The following is a 14,499-nucleotide window of genomic DNA, read 5'->3' on the forward strand; positions in this document are numbered from 1 at the left end:
CTTTAAAACATAAACAAAGAGGGCAACGGGAAATTAGACTAACAGCCAAACCACAACTCCTGAATTATACAAGTCAAGTGTCATTAGGTCAAAGAGGAAAGCCCATGGAGGAAAGCCCATTCAACATTTCAGCAGGCAGAAAGCTGAAGAGAGATCGAGAAATATGACAAAAATAAAGGTACCCCTGCCTGTACGGGCCAGTCTGGACAAACTCTAGGGTTGTGCGCTCATCTCACTCTAGAGGCCGGGAGCCAACGCTGTCCGCAGACACTTCCGGGTCACGTGGCTAGCGTGACGAAGCTGCTCTGGTGAACCGGCACCAGAGCAGCGCACGGAAACGCCGTTTACCTTCCCGCCGGAGCGGTACCTATTTATTTACTTGCACTTTGATGTGCTTTTGAACTGCTAGGTGGGCAGGAGCTGGGACCGAATGATGGGAGCTCACCCCGCCGCGGGGATTCAAACTGCCGACCAGTCGATCGGCAAGCCCTAGGCACTGAGGTTTTACCCACAGTGCCACCCGCGTCCCATGACAAAAATATATGGCCTAAAAATGTGGGGGAAATAAAAAGTTACCGAAGAACTAAGGCATTGAGTTTGGTTTTGCTCTGTATACACGTAGGAATTATTTGTTGATTATCTTGGTGTGTATTACTGAAGGCAACATCTGAGAATGAAGAAAGGAAGAAGCCAGCTAAGTCATAATTCTATAACAGGGCAAAGGACTAATTTACACCCAGATGTGCATTTGCATTGACTGAGTGTGTAGCAGAAGTCTGTTCTCATGGGGATTTGCTTGGCTGGACCAGGATGCCTGACTCCAGATTAGCAGAGCAATCCAAAGGGTATGAAGCCAGTGGAACTTAATGCTGGTTTTAAGTTAAGCTGGTGTAAGTTCCCCCTATTCCAGACGCTATTCAGAAGTGTGACTACTGCCACCTGAGCTAATCCAAGCTTGGTGAAAGGGAAACAAACCTTTAAAACAGAGTTTTATTGTACCCTCTTTTTACCAACATATATTCCATCAGGTTCCCAGGTCATGTGACTGAGATGAAAGAGGTTTGGAATAGGTGTAAGACACTTCCTGTCCCGTCCCATCCCTGCCATGTCCCTGGAATGCCTTTGGAGGGCTCTTACACCAGAGTAGGTTCCGCCAGCTGAGCCAGCATAGCTTCTGCTAAAGCAGGTTGAGTGACTTACATTGGCATAGCCCAGCTAATCCCTGGATCAGCTGGGAAAGCCAAAGTTCTGCCTATTCCAAACTTGCTCACCCTGGTGGATCTTGGATTTGGGCTGGGCTGTTAAGTTTCATTAAAGATACACTTGGAAGTCAAAAGAAACCAATGCACACAACACTATGTTTAGCAGTAAAATCACACACACACACACACACCATTAAGCATAAACACCTCCAAATATCTTCCTAATACTCTTTAATAATAATTTTAAAAACCATTCCTTGATGTTTTAGTTTATTTTGCTATTACTATGCAAGTCAGGCAATAATTTTGGCTTTATGCTGTTCAGAATAGCTAAGCCATAAATAAATTAGGCCATCCATTAAGGATGTTAACTTTCTTTCAACATGACAAGGAATCCTAAGCTTCTGGACTAAACAACCTATACTAGGACCCGTAATAGGGCACTTGGGTTGAAATATTTTTAAAAGGGTTTGGTTTTACTGCTAACAAGAAACTTGAACAGACACGTATAAAGAGGTCATCCTGCTGTCATAAGATAGAGAATGTGAGAGAAAAGAAGCAGGAAACACCTGATTTGAGAACTCTATTTCAGGCTGTGAAACTGAGGGGGGGATGTACCGAGATAAACTTGTCCACTTTACAAAGACGCAACCACACTTAAATGCCTCTTAAGAAGCTGCAGAACTGTCTTAGTGAAATTAAAACGTTGTTACATTAGCACTGAAATGCTTTTCGATGTGTTCAAGGAAACAGAGCACATCATGTTTTATGAGTAAAACTGGTGCCAAGTCCTTTTGTTGGTCTTTCGGTATTGCATATATCTAATGGTTCCAACAACAAATACAGCAGAATTCTCAATATTTTGGGGGGTATGTGCTGTACAAAGGGAAGCCTCCTGGTGTGGCAATCAATCCTTGATTCTTTTCAAGTTTTCAGGGGACATCTGGGAGAAATAACCATGTTCAGACAACTGCAGCGGCGCCTGAGTCAGATGCTCCCTTCTCCTTAACCCTGTTCAGGTATTAGAGCTGAACAGGAACTATTAACATGAGTAGGAGGCACAGAGCTTTGTGCACCAGCCTCACGTGCAAAGTTTTTGTGTGAGAGTCCTGCCCTATGTTTCCAACCTTCCTATATCTTGAGCCGGGTAGGGCTGAAGAGGACTCCTTGCATGCATTTGCTTGAACACAAGCATGCATAATCAGGAAACCTGAGAAAGCCCGTTTCCCAATCACACAGATTTTCTACTTGCATTCAACTGAAAGTTGGTAGAAGCCCCCTTCAGATCTTCCCTGTTCAACACAGGAATGTGTGGGACTGGCCAGGCAGGGGATGTGGGTGCTGGGAGCAGCGTGCAGAGCTACCTGCCTCCCACTCATATCAATATTTCCTGTTCAAATGATGCCTTGTGATGACAGAATGGGGAAGGAGGCAGATGGGAACAAGAGGCTGCTGCCTATTTATTTTATTTCAGTCAACAAAATTCAAATGCCACTTACTAGAACAAAAGGCCTCTAAGCAGGTTTACCAGACTCTCAAATATTCATTTAAAATGCCAATAAAACAAACAAACATGAAAAAACAAGTTACTGGGGAAAATTAAAGTAGGACATAAAACCAGGAATTTTAAAACACTTACAGTATAAGCTTTAGAAGACACCTGAAGGCAGCCCTGTATAGGGAAGCTTTTAATGTGTCATGTATTATTATGTTGTTATATATGTTTTTTTAAAAAATCTGAAAATGCAATCGTGAGCAAGACCTGAAATTAATTCACATGCATAATAGCTCCAACACTTTACAAATGTCTCCTGCTTTCTGTTAGGACAGCTTTATATGACTCTTAAATCTATTAAATATTATGTGATAGGGGATGGCTGAACCTGACTCACTATATTCTCTGCAGAAGCAGAAAAGTAAACCAGTCTGTACCAACCACCTCTGGGTGACAGAGGTTACTGTAAGCTGACACAGAACAAAGTGCACATGTTTACATCTTGAACCCAATGAAATGATAGTTTATCTTCAGTGAATACTTTTGGTTATCTGACAAGCTCAGGTCAAAGGTCTCAAGAGTTTCCTCTTGAAATTACTGAGTGTTCTTTCTGATGAATGATAATTAAAAGCAGAGGCTGGAGATATCAAATGTGGTAGGTGACAGATAAGTCTCAGATAAATGAAGGACTCTGGTTCCTACACACTCAAAGGGCAGAGGCCCCAGGAATTAGTTATTGTGTTACTGGGAACAGACAGAAACATCAAACAGCTCTCTGTCCCTTTCTCTATCTCCCACCTTCAACCTGCTCTCACCCACACGTCTCTGATTCTTCTTCAGGAATCCTAAGTGACGCATGAGAAAGAAAGAACTTCCACAAAGTAGAAAAGGGAATTAGATCGGAATGAAGGACTACATGTATTATTTTTTTCTTCAGGCACTTTAAATCAAAAATATATGAGCTGCGATTGCTTGAATATATTATGCACCATGCTGCCAATATTTGAACTCATTGAATTACAAAGCTATGAAAGGAGCAAGAGGCCACCAAATCTAATCCCTTGTCCAAGGTGGAAGTATTCACATATTAGCCCCCTAGGAATAACCCACATAATCCAAGCCATAAACTTGGGGCTGTGTGTGTGCCACAATCCCATAACAGTGTTGCCTCCAGCTGCAGGTGGTTCTAGTGTGGGTCAGCCAGAGTCCATAGGGGTCAGTTTCCTGATCTGCCACAAGAGAGGTTCTGTTTACATGCCCCTCCACCTGCCAGCAAGACAATTTGGCTGCAACCTGGATCAGTTGAACGTGGATTACTCTGAAAGCAAAGTCACACTAGTTCCAGAGATGCAGCGCCAAGAGCTAAGTCAATGCTGAACGAATCATACCAAATTGTCAGAGCTAGGACAAATGGTAAAAACACGATCTCCATCTCGTTCTGGTCGGACCACAACTTCTAAAATGCACATATGTAGGAATCAGTGTCTGTTTTTGTTCGCATCCCTTTGCTCTGAATAGAAATTACCGTAGAAACAAACATCACAGTTAATAACTGACTCAAAAAGACTTTACATGTTGCACAACTTATCGTGTGTGTGTGTGTGTGTGTGCGCGCGCGCGCGCACGCTATGGGGAACTGCAGATCCTGAGGACTATGTGGGTATTTGATGGACCTTTATAACGTATCTTAATAATCACCCTCTCTCAATATACTGCCCACAAAGTATGGATTCATCTGGAAGTAGCTTTAAGTAGTATTTCCCCCTAGTTTTGCACACCTATTACTTTCCTAGTTTGCCTATTTTCCCTCCCCCTTACTCTTTTCCTTAAAATTAGATGTTAATCTTTCATTGGGCTTTTTAAAATATAAATGTGTAATATATATATTCAGTATTGCAAGAGCTAATCTTACCTAATCTTTTGAAAGGGGTATCAAAAGGTTTAGCTGCTCAGTTTCCAAAATTACCAGAGCTAGGAAGAAATGAATTTTCTTGCTAGGAAGAGATGAATTCTCATCTATCTGGAAAAGTGTATTTTATTATCTTTTTTAAGATTACGTTATATTTTCGATTTCTTTTAGAGCCCAAGGCTAAATTGGTTCATAGAATTTTAAAATATTCAGACATGTTATAGATAAGGAGCAACTAAACAAAATGACCCCTAGAACTCTCAATCTCTGCTACTTCCATGCAGGTTTCCTTAGCTACTAAAAACAAGGTCAAAGCACTAGGTGCTTCTATGGCAAGCACTCTGAACTCCACACTCTGCCCTGCCTTTAAAAGAAAAAGACCTAACAATTTGGTCCTTGGCAGAGACTCATCTGCAGAGTATTTATGGTGATGTATTTATGGTCTATGGGCCTCGTGTGCAACCTTTTTGAGAGGTCCTATTGATTGACCAAAATCAGTGTTTCCAAAACTCGAGTCTCTGGCTGTTTTTGGACTACAACTCCCACCTTCCTTAGCTAGCAGGACCAGTGGCCAAAGATGATGGGAATTGTAGTCCAAAAACAATGGGAGACCCCAGTTTGGGAAACACTGACCCAAATAAATGTGGCTATATCAAAATTTGGTGCATATGAGGAAATGATAATGTTTCTGCCTTTGCACTGTGCTCCTCATTCTTCAAACAACCTGGGAATAATTTGGGGAAAGGTGATAATGATGATGGTGCCTCTGCGCGGGGCTTGCTCCCTACACCCCACAAAACAACAACAACAAAGAAAAAGGAGGTGTGGTGCCTCAGTACTGGGCTCCCCCCACAAAACAAAACTGGGAACAGTCAGGGAAAATGTGATGGTGATTATGATGCCTTTGCATTGTGTTCCCTGCCACTGCACTGAACAGTTCTGGAATCATCCCAGCTGTACAGCATGCAACAGGAACAGGAAAGTTACCATATTTTCCACTCACCCTCATAGTCAACTGATGGCCCATTTGTCCCTTGATTTCTAGCCAGGGGTACAAGATTGGGGTGGGGGTGGGTTGTCTGGTAAAACCTGTGGTTCACTGCTGAACTGGAACAAGCATCATTTGGGTTGTCTGTGGATTGACATTTGTTCCGCTTCAGCAATAAACTGTGGGTCTTCTTGTGAAAAGCAGCAAAACAAAAAACCCTATTGGATCCCTAACTAGAAACCATAATTGTCTGCTCCATAACAGCAAACAAGCACTACAACATTTGTTCCTACACACACACTTTCAAGCAGCTGCATGTCACATGGCTGGCAGGCAGCAAAATGAGCAGCAGATGATTATCACAATTTCAGTTCCCACCCTAACATACATACACTTCTTTAAAAGAGTAGCTGCCTACCCACTGTTCCATGTGGCTGACAGGCAGCAAAACAAATAGAGCAGGAAATGGGTGGATCCTGCACTTCTTCCTCCACTGTTACACAAACGCACACACTTCCCCCTGAAACTCCCCCATGCCGAGAGCCGCTACCTGCTTCTTCCATGAGGCCGTGGGCAGCAAAGCAAAGAGAAGGCAAACATTCACAGGACATCTTTAGCTCCCCGCTTTTCAGAAAGCCCTGCCACGGGCAGCCAAAGGAGGGGAGGTGGAATGGCCTTGACACTTCCCACACCATGACATCCTGCCTAAACCCAAAGAGGTGGCACCACATCCATCATCTCCTCTCCATCTTTGTCCCGTGACAACTGCTCAGACAAATCCTTCCCTCCAGAAATGAGTGGAGGAATCAGCATCATAGCCAACTGGAGTTGTAAGTGAGTGAATCCATAAGAGGGTGGATCTTCTTTCCATCTCTATCAAGGGTTCTGTGCTACAGAGCCAGAAAAAACATTATACTCATCCCTTTGCTTGTGTTGGGTTCGTTGCCCCAAGCTTAGAAGGTTGCCTGAACATTATGTTTCCTAACTTTCTTTCTAGAAGAACTAGGGGCTTTTTTTTCTCTTTAAATGAAAGCTTGAAGTCTGGGGTCCATGATGCCACAGGCTCCAGTGAAATTACTCCACTTATACAGTTATAAATCCAAGGGATTCCTATTGCCCGGTGTCCAAACAACAAGCTTATCAATCACAGCTCTGATTTCACTCATTGGCTAAAAACACTGAAAGGCAGGAGCAGCCAGGCTGGCTCATTTAACAGAAATTGCTTAGAAGGGTTCCTGTGCATTATGCTTCATAATTTTATTTCTAGAAGGGCAAGAGATGTACTTAAAAAAAAAAGAAAGAAAAAGCTCAGAATCTGGCACCCCTGTTCTGGGGTTTCAATCAAAGGCCTTTGCAGGCACTGCGCTGGCAACCCCATCCTAATGGAGCAGCCTCCAGCGATTTTAATCAGGGAATAGGAGAAATGAAGAGTGGAAACAGTGCAACAAACTAAAATACTAGAATTCAACCATGGTAAATCATTGTAGCCAAAGGTATCCTCTCAATGAGCAATGTACAGTGGTACCTCGGGTTACAGACACTTCAGGTTACAGACTCCGCTAACCCAGAAATAGTACCTCAGGTTAAGAACTTTGCTTCAGGATGAGAACAGAAATCACGTGACAGCAGCGGGAGGCCCCATTAGCTAAAGTGGTACCTCAGGTTAAGAACAGTTTCAGGTTAAGAACAGACCTCCAGAACGAATTAAGTTCTTAACCCGAGGTACCACTCTATACTAATAACTTGGGGGGCTGTCAGATGTAGAGAGCCCTAATTTTGCACATAATGTGCATATCTATAAATCCACCAGTACAGACTCCAACAAGCATATGATTTAGGCCTGTACTTCTGTAAACCCTTTAACCCTAAACCAGCCTTTATTAAAGAGTGTTCTCGGTGTCTTTCCTTTACTTTTCGCAATTTTTAAAGCCCCCATTTAAAATCACCCATGTGAAAACAACAACGTATTTCAATTAAGGAAACCATATCACCCCATAAAGCAATGTTTCGATGAAAAGTTAATTTGTAAACATGTGTTATTCATTCCATTTATAATTTCCTTTTACTTTCCAAGTCATATGTAGCTGTTTTGCAAGTCAAAACAAGCGCGACGTTGCAGCTGCCTCCCTAATTATTAAATTCTGGAAGGCATTACAGTTGTTGATTTTAAGTGGGGGAAATGACACCTTGTCTTTCCTTACGCTAGTCTGATCCTTACCAGCATCAGAACGTTTAAAATGAATGAATGAATTGGCTTGATAAGATGTCTGGAAACCAGAAATCAAGGAAAATATTAGTACTGTAACACAGAGACTACAAAGCTAGATATTTATAGATATTTCTTAGAGCCTGCTGAACTCTGTCCATTCCTTTGTAGACTAATTAATATATTTAGCTGCTATATTATGACGTTATGTGTCTCAAGATCAAAAAGCGTCCGTATTGCAGAATTATACAGCATTAGTTAGTGGTTCCTAAACGTTTCTTCCCATGGACCACTTAAATGCCGTTATCATTTTTACAGACATGCCACAGACTCTTGCAAACCACTTGGTGGTCCATGGACCGCAGTTTGGGGATCTTTGTCCTAGAGTATTAATCTACAAAAACTCTCAACTGATCCCAGAATGGAGCCCTCCTGATGTTGTTGAACCTACAACTTCTATCAGCTCCAGCCACTATGGCCAGAGATAAGCAACAGCAGGAGTTGCAGTCCAGGAATCCACTGGGTCCATCTGTTCTAGAATGTAGCTGATCCATAGCAATACAGCAGTGTGCTTTATTTCAGAATATTTCACATTCATAAAATTTTACAGAGCAGACCCCATCACTTCCGTGGCTGGCTTTGGTTTCATTTTCATTTTTCATATGTCTCCTTTGCTCTGTATCATACAGGCACAAAGATTTTTTTGACCTCCTAGATGAATAATCATGGACTACCCTAACACCTGCCCACTCTGCATATGTTCCTGTGTACAGTGGTACCTTGGGTTACATACGCTTCAGGTTACGGACTCCGCTAACTGAGAAATATTACCTCGGGTTAAGAACTTTGCTTCAGGATGAGAACAGAAATCGTACTCCAGCGGCTCAGCAGCAGCAGGAGGCCCCATTAGCTAAAGTGGTGCTTCAGGTTAAGAATAGTTTCAGGTTAAGTACGGACCTCCAGAACGAATTAAGTACTTAACCTGAGGTACCACTGTATGGTGATCTGCAAAAAAAGGAGGTGTCTTAGTAAACTCCCTGCCCCCTCACCATCCTCCAGACCCTCTAAGTGTCCCTATTTTCCAGGGACAGTCCTGGATTTACAGAAGCCATCCCAGTTTCTGATTTGATCCCTGAACGCCCCGCTTTTCCTTAGGACGTCCCTATTTTCATCAGAGAAATGTTGGAGGGTATGCATCCTCTAGACCAGGAAGTAAAAATGATTCACCCTGTTACATGTAACAGGATTAGCAATCACATTGAAGGTTCTTAAACTACTTAAATACCTGTTGTGGAGTGGAGTGTCCTCAGGAATGAAGCATGAGAGGGAAAAGGTTTAATCCTTCTCAGCAGGCCAGAGTGATATTTTTAAATCAATACTGCAGGACTTAAACCTTGCTTCCCTGGGTGCTGTGCTCACAAGGACAATCACCTTCACCTGATGCACCTCATTTCCTTCCTGATTGCTAATCACATCATTAACATCATGTGTAGTTTCTTCTTATAATTCTTTCCAGCCAGCAGAATTCAGCTTTCCTTATGTTAATCTTAAATTGGGGGTCTTTCGCAAAGCATTTCTGTGCTCTGGGGCGGGAATGCATTTGAGGGTGCAATTCTGGATCACACTCTGCCACAAAAACCCAGCTCCGTCAAAACTTCCATTCTCAGAAGATAGCCAGTTTTCAGACTAATCCCACTTGCTCCTGTGCTGAAATCTGAGGGGTCATGTTAGCTTTGTACTCTTCTGTTTCTCCATAATAAAAAGTAAACACCACTGGCAATTATTATAAGCATTTCAGGTGCCGATTTGCCAGATCTTAGCAACATGCTTCCAAGAGAGCTCAGCTCATTTGCCAACTTTGCAAGAACACTTACTTCACGAATTTAAATAGATCTAAAAATATTAGCTTCTAGATTGTTCAGACCTAAAGTCTTGCAGACAGATCTTGCCAGTCCTTAGACCTGAATTGCTGTGGGATCCGAGTCAATTTTACATTTGAAATAAATTAAATAAAAGCCTTTAGATCACAAGCTAGTTCCCTAGGTCATAAATACACAAAGTGTGGTACACTCAGGCTGTAAGACCAATTTCCCTCCCTCAAAACAGAAAGCCCTCTAAAGAATGACGCTAACACTACCTTTTCAGTAAGGAAAACTTAAGAGAAATTAATATCATTCAGGTATGGATCGGAATACACTAAAGCTCCTGTTTCAAGTTGGGAAGTCAAATTTTCCACATTTACTTCATGTCCTGTTAGGGAGCCAGCTTCTGCTATACTGTTCCTGATTAGTAAAAGGGTAAGGTGAGTCTATAATTGCCTATAAGTCAAATAAATTATTCAGCCTGCTAAGGTTGAAAAATAAGAGGAAAATCAAGTTCACGTTATGTTGCTTTGGTTACAGTCTACTGTTTTCTACTTGTCTTTACTTTTGTTCAGTAGCAAAAAAGAAAGACCCATTAATAGCAGAGTTTTCAAAAACCTACAAGTGAGCATGTCAGTTCAAATCAGCCTGGAGATTAGTGAAATACATAAAAAAATAAAAATCTGTTTGACACCCCCCCACCCAGATACAATGAAGGCTCAGAAATCTTCACTGCTATTGAATGTGTCAGGTTCTTTGCAAAGCACTGATTCCAATAATACTCATAACTCATTTTCCTTGAATTTTTTTCATAGCCAGGGTCTGCTCTTACTTAGGGCACTACCTCACCAGAGCATTTGACTTCCATTCAGCTAGAAAAAACAGTCATACAATTTCTGAATCAGGTATGTGTCAATTTGAAAATTTGCGTGGACCATTTGTGAAAAGACTATAGCTCAGTGGCTGAGCATCTGGTGCAAGGTCCCTGGGAGTTCTGCACAAGGCTGGAAGAGAAATTTTGAAACTCTGGAGAGCCACGGCTAGGTCAAGTGTAGACAATATGCTGGTTGAACCAATGATCTGACTGAGTAAAAGGCACCCTCCAGTGATCCAGTGTTCACTAGTTTTGAAGCTAATAAAATATGTCAGGGCATGTTAAGAAGAAAATAGCCAAGGCCAACAAGTTAGGCAAAGATGGACACATTAATTTTAAGAAGCACTTCTTGTTCTCAAGGACTTTTGCCTCCTTCAGAAGATCAGCATAAAACAGAGATGGGAAACCCAGGGCTGGATTAACCATTAAGCAAAATAAGCACATGCTTAGGGTATCAAGGGAAGGGGGCACCACCAAAATTTTCCACTGCCAGATCATAGCTGTCAACTTTTCCCTTTTCTTGCGAGGAATCCTATTCGGAATAAGGGAATTTCCCTTTAAAAAAGGGAAACGTTGGCAGCTATGTGCCAGATTTACCATGTGCCATTTGGTGCAGCTGAACAAAAATAAATATTTATGCAAATATACAAAAATAAACATTATTTTCTATCTTACTGTAGATTTTGTTTCATTTTGAAAAACAAAATTTTGTTTTACGGCTTGTGTGTGTGTGTGTCCCAAAATATTTTAAGTGCTTAGCATAGATGCCAACTCCTAGGAACTGGGGCAGTTTTGCCCCCCTCCCAATGTATTTTTAAGAGGGGTGGGTCCTCTCAATTTTCAGAAGGTGTTCAAGCTCCACCCCCTGGCTCCTCACAATGTCCTGTCAGGCCCCCTCAATCCTCTGCACAAGCTGATGCCTGGAGTGCTTAGGGTGTCTAAAGATGTCCGGCCCTGACAACTCCCATTATCCCTAACCATATGCTATGTCAGCTGGTGCTGCTGGGAATTGGATTTCCAGCCTCAGATGCCTCATCCCTGACAATAAAGTATCAAAAAAGTAGGTACCCCTTTCTGTACAATACTTTGGTTCTAAGGGAAGTCCCATCATATTTTAAGAATGGCAGCAGTCGTTTGATCATCCCACCATTGTTACAAAACAATAAACAATCTAGAAAATAGTACCTTGATCATCAGAATTAGGGGAAATTCCCACACACACACATTCTTGCAATCTACAGCTAATTAATGCATACATTTGAATTAGTAAACACCAATCCTCAGATGACTATAGTTGTGTGATGTTGCTTAGGAGTCTTGCCTGTATCTAAAACAGCTTTCTAAAAGTGAAGAATGTGCACACATTTTGAATGAAAATGTGTCACCCTTTCATATCACTCTTAAGAGTTCCCCCTCACCCCATACCAAGTACAAAGTAACATACATACTAATCCCTTTTTTTAAATGCTTTGGATGCTTTGGTTTTACATAAGGACATGGAGATCTTTAGGACTGATCTTGAGCATGCTTAAAACTCCTCTTTTTCCCCACACCTGAAGCCATGTGCTTGCTGCTGCTTCCATGACTACGGCTACATTGGGAAGGTTTGAAAATTTCCACCACGTGGTTTTACTTTATACTGTGTTTATATAACATGTAAGAGACACTTGCCCCCTTGAGAAAAGCATCACTCGTGTATTATGTAAACAGACTGTAAACCAAAAACACATGGGACTGACATTTTTAGATCTTCCTAGAGCAGAATGCACATTGTTTCAGGTACGTGAAATGGATATATAGAAATAATTTCTATTGAAATGAGCAGGGCTTGCTTTCAAGTAAACGTATTTACCAGCATCCAGGTCTTAGAGGTGCACAACATTACCATTTTTATTCATTTGGTCAAAGCGCAAACGACTTGAAGCCAAAGAGCTTTCAGCATTTGGAATATACACAGAGGCTGGAAAGGTCACAGAGGACTTCCTGGAGAAATATTAGATGCACACAAAGAGGCACACACATAAGTCCGTTTCTTCAGTCAGACAATACATCCTGGACTTACTTAGAATCAGAGAGTTGTGCCACTGTTTTGTGGCAGAACACACATGTTGCATGTACTGGAGCCCAGGTCTGGATCCTGGCATCTCCAGCTACAGTTGTACCGTGGAAGTCAGACTGAATCAGTTCCGGAAGTCCATTCGACTTCCAAAACATTTGGAAACCAAAGCACGGCTTCTGATTGGCTGCAGGAAGCTCCTGCAGCCAATCAGAAGCTGCAGAAGCCCAGTTGGACATTTGGCTTCCCAGAACCAGAACAGTCACTTCTGGGTTTGTGGCATTCGGGAGCCAAAACGTTCAAGAAATAAGCTGTTTGAAAACGAAGGTACGACTGTATTTTAAAATTTAAAAGGATCAAAGAGCAAATAATAATAATAATAATAATAATAATAATAATAATAATAATAATAATAATAATTTTATTTATATCCCGCCCTCCCCAGCCGAAGCCGGGCTCAGGGCGGCTAACAACAATAAAACAGTACAAAAGTACAGCATAAACAACACTCTAAAATCATTCATTATAAAATTAATTAATTCAAGCCACTGGCAACCATTGGGCCAGAGCTCTGCGAAGATTGCCGAGGGAGGGAGTCAGGCTGTGCCTGGCCAAAGGCCTGGTGGAACAGCTCTGTCTTGCAGGCCCTGCGGAAAGATGTCAAGTCCCGCAGGGCCCTGGTCTCTTGTGACAGAGCATTCCACCAGATCGGAGCCACAGCCGAAAAAGCCCTGGCTCTAGTTGAGGCCAGCCTAACTTCTCTGTGGCCTGGGACCTTCAAGATGTTTTTATTTGAAGACCGTAAGTTTCTCTGTGGGGCATACCAGGAGAAGCGGTCCCGTAGGTACGAGGGTCCTAGGCCGTATAGGGTTTTAAAGGTTAAAACCAGCACCTTAAACCTGATCCTGTACTCCACCGGGAGCCAGTGCAGCTGGTATAGCACCGGGTGAATGTGATCTCGCAGCGAAGACCTCGTAAGGAGTCTCGCTGCAGCATTCTGCACCCGTCTGGAGTTTCTGGGTCAGTCTCAAGGGCAGCCTCACGTAGAGCGAGTTACAATAATCCAGTCTGGAGGTGACCGTCACGTGGATCACAGTGGCTAGGTCAGGGCGAGAGAGGTAAGGAACCAACTGCTTAGCTTGGCGGAGATGGAAAAATGCCGCCTTTGTTATAGCTGCAATCTGCGCCTCCATGGAAAGGGAGGTGTCGAAGATTACACCCAAACTCTTAACGGACGGTGCTGGCACTAATTGTGCCCCCGCAAGAGATGGGAGTTGCCCCCCCAACCCCATATCGTCCCATCCCAGCCACAGGACCCCTGTCTTCGAAGGATTTAGCTTCAACCGGCTCCCACGTAACCATCCAGCCACAGCTTCCAAACATCTGGTCAGTGTGTCTGGGGCCGAGTCAGGATGGCCATCCATCAACAGATAGAGTTGGGTGTCATCGGCATACTGATGGCAACCCAGCCCAAAACTCCGAACAAGCTGGGCTGTATAATAATAACTACAATAATAATAATTTTATTATTTGTACCCCACCCATCTGTCATGATGTGAAAAGACCTCAGCCTGAAACCCTAAATTACCGCGGCCAGTCAGAATGGACAACACTGAACTAGGTGATCAGATAGTTTGACCCTATGTAAACAGCTTGCTATGTTCCAGATGGATGCTTCCTGTGATATCTACAAGCCTCAGATCAACCCTATCTGCACTCAAGTGCTGTTACTGATTATTCAAAGGGGCTACATCCCAAATAATGCTTTTGGAGAGCGTTCCAACTCCCAAAAAAGCAAACAGGAAAGCCTTTTTTCACAATAGGAAGACAATCTCCCTCTTCAAAAAGAACTTGATTCAGAGTCTCACCTTACTTTAAGGTCTTGAAACTACTATGCCACCCATCAG

General features: G+C 42.6%; 1 protein-coding gene across 2 annotated transcripts in view; it reads right to left on the reverse strand.

Annotated features, from left to right (window-relative positions):
• The window catches only part of BMP5 (bone morphogenetic protein 5), a 56,054-nt gene that overhangs the window by 29,258 nt on the left and 12,297 nt on the right, over positions 1 to 14,499 (reverse strand). The window lies entirely within an intron of this gene.

The sequence above is a fragment of the Podarcis bocagei genome, assembly GCF_964188305.1.
Source record: "Podarcis bocagei genome assembly, chromosome: 3".
NCBI classification, from domain to species: domain Eukaryota; kingdom Metazoa; phylum Chordata; class Lepidosauria; order Squamata; family Lacertidae; genus Podarcis; species Podarcis bocagei.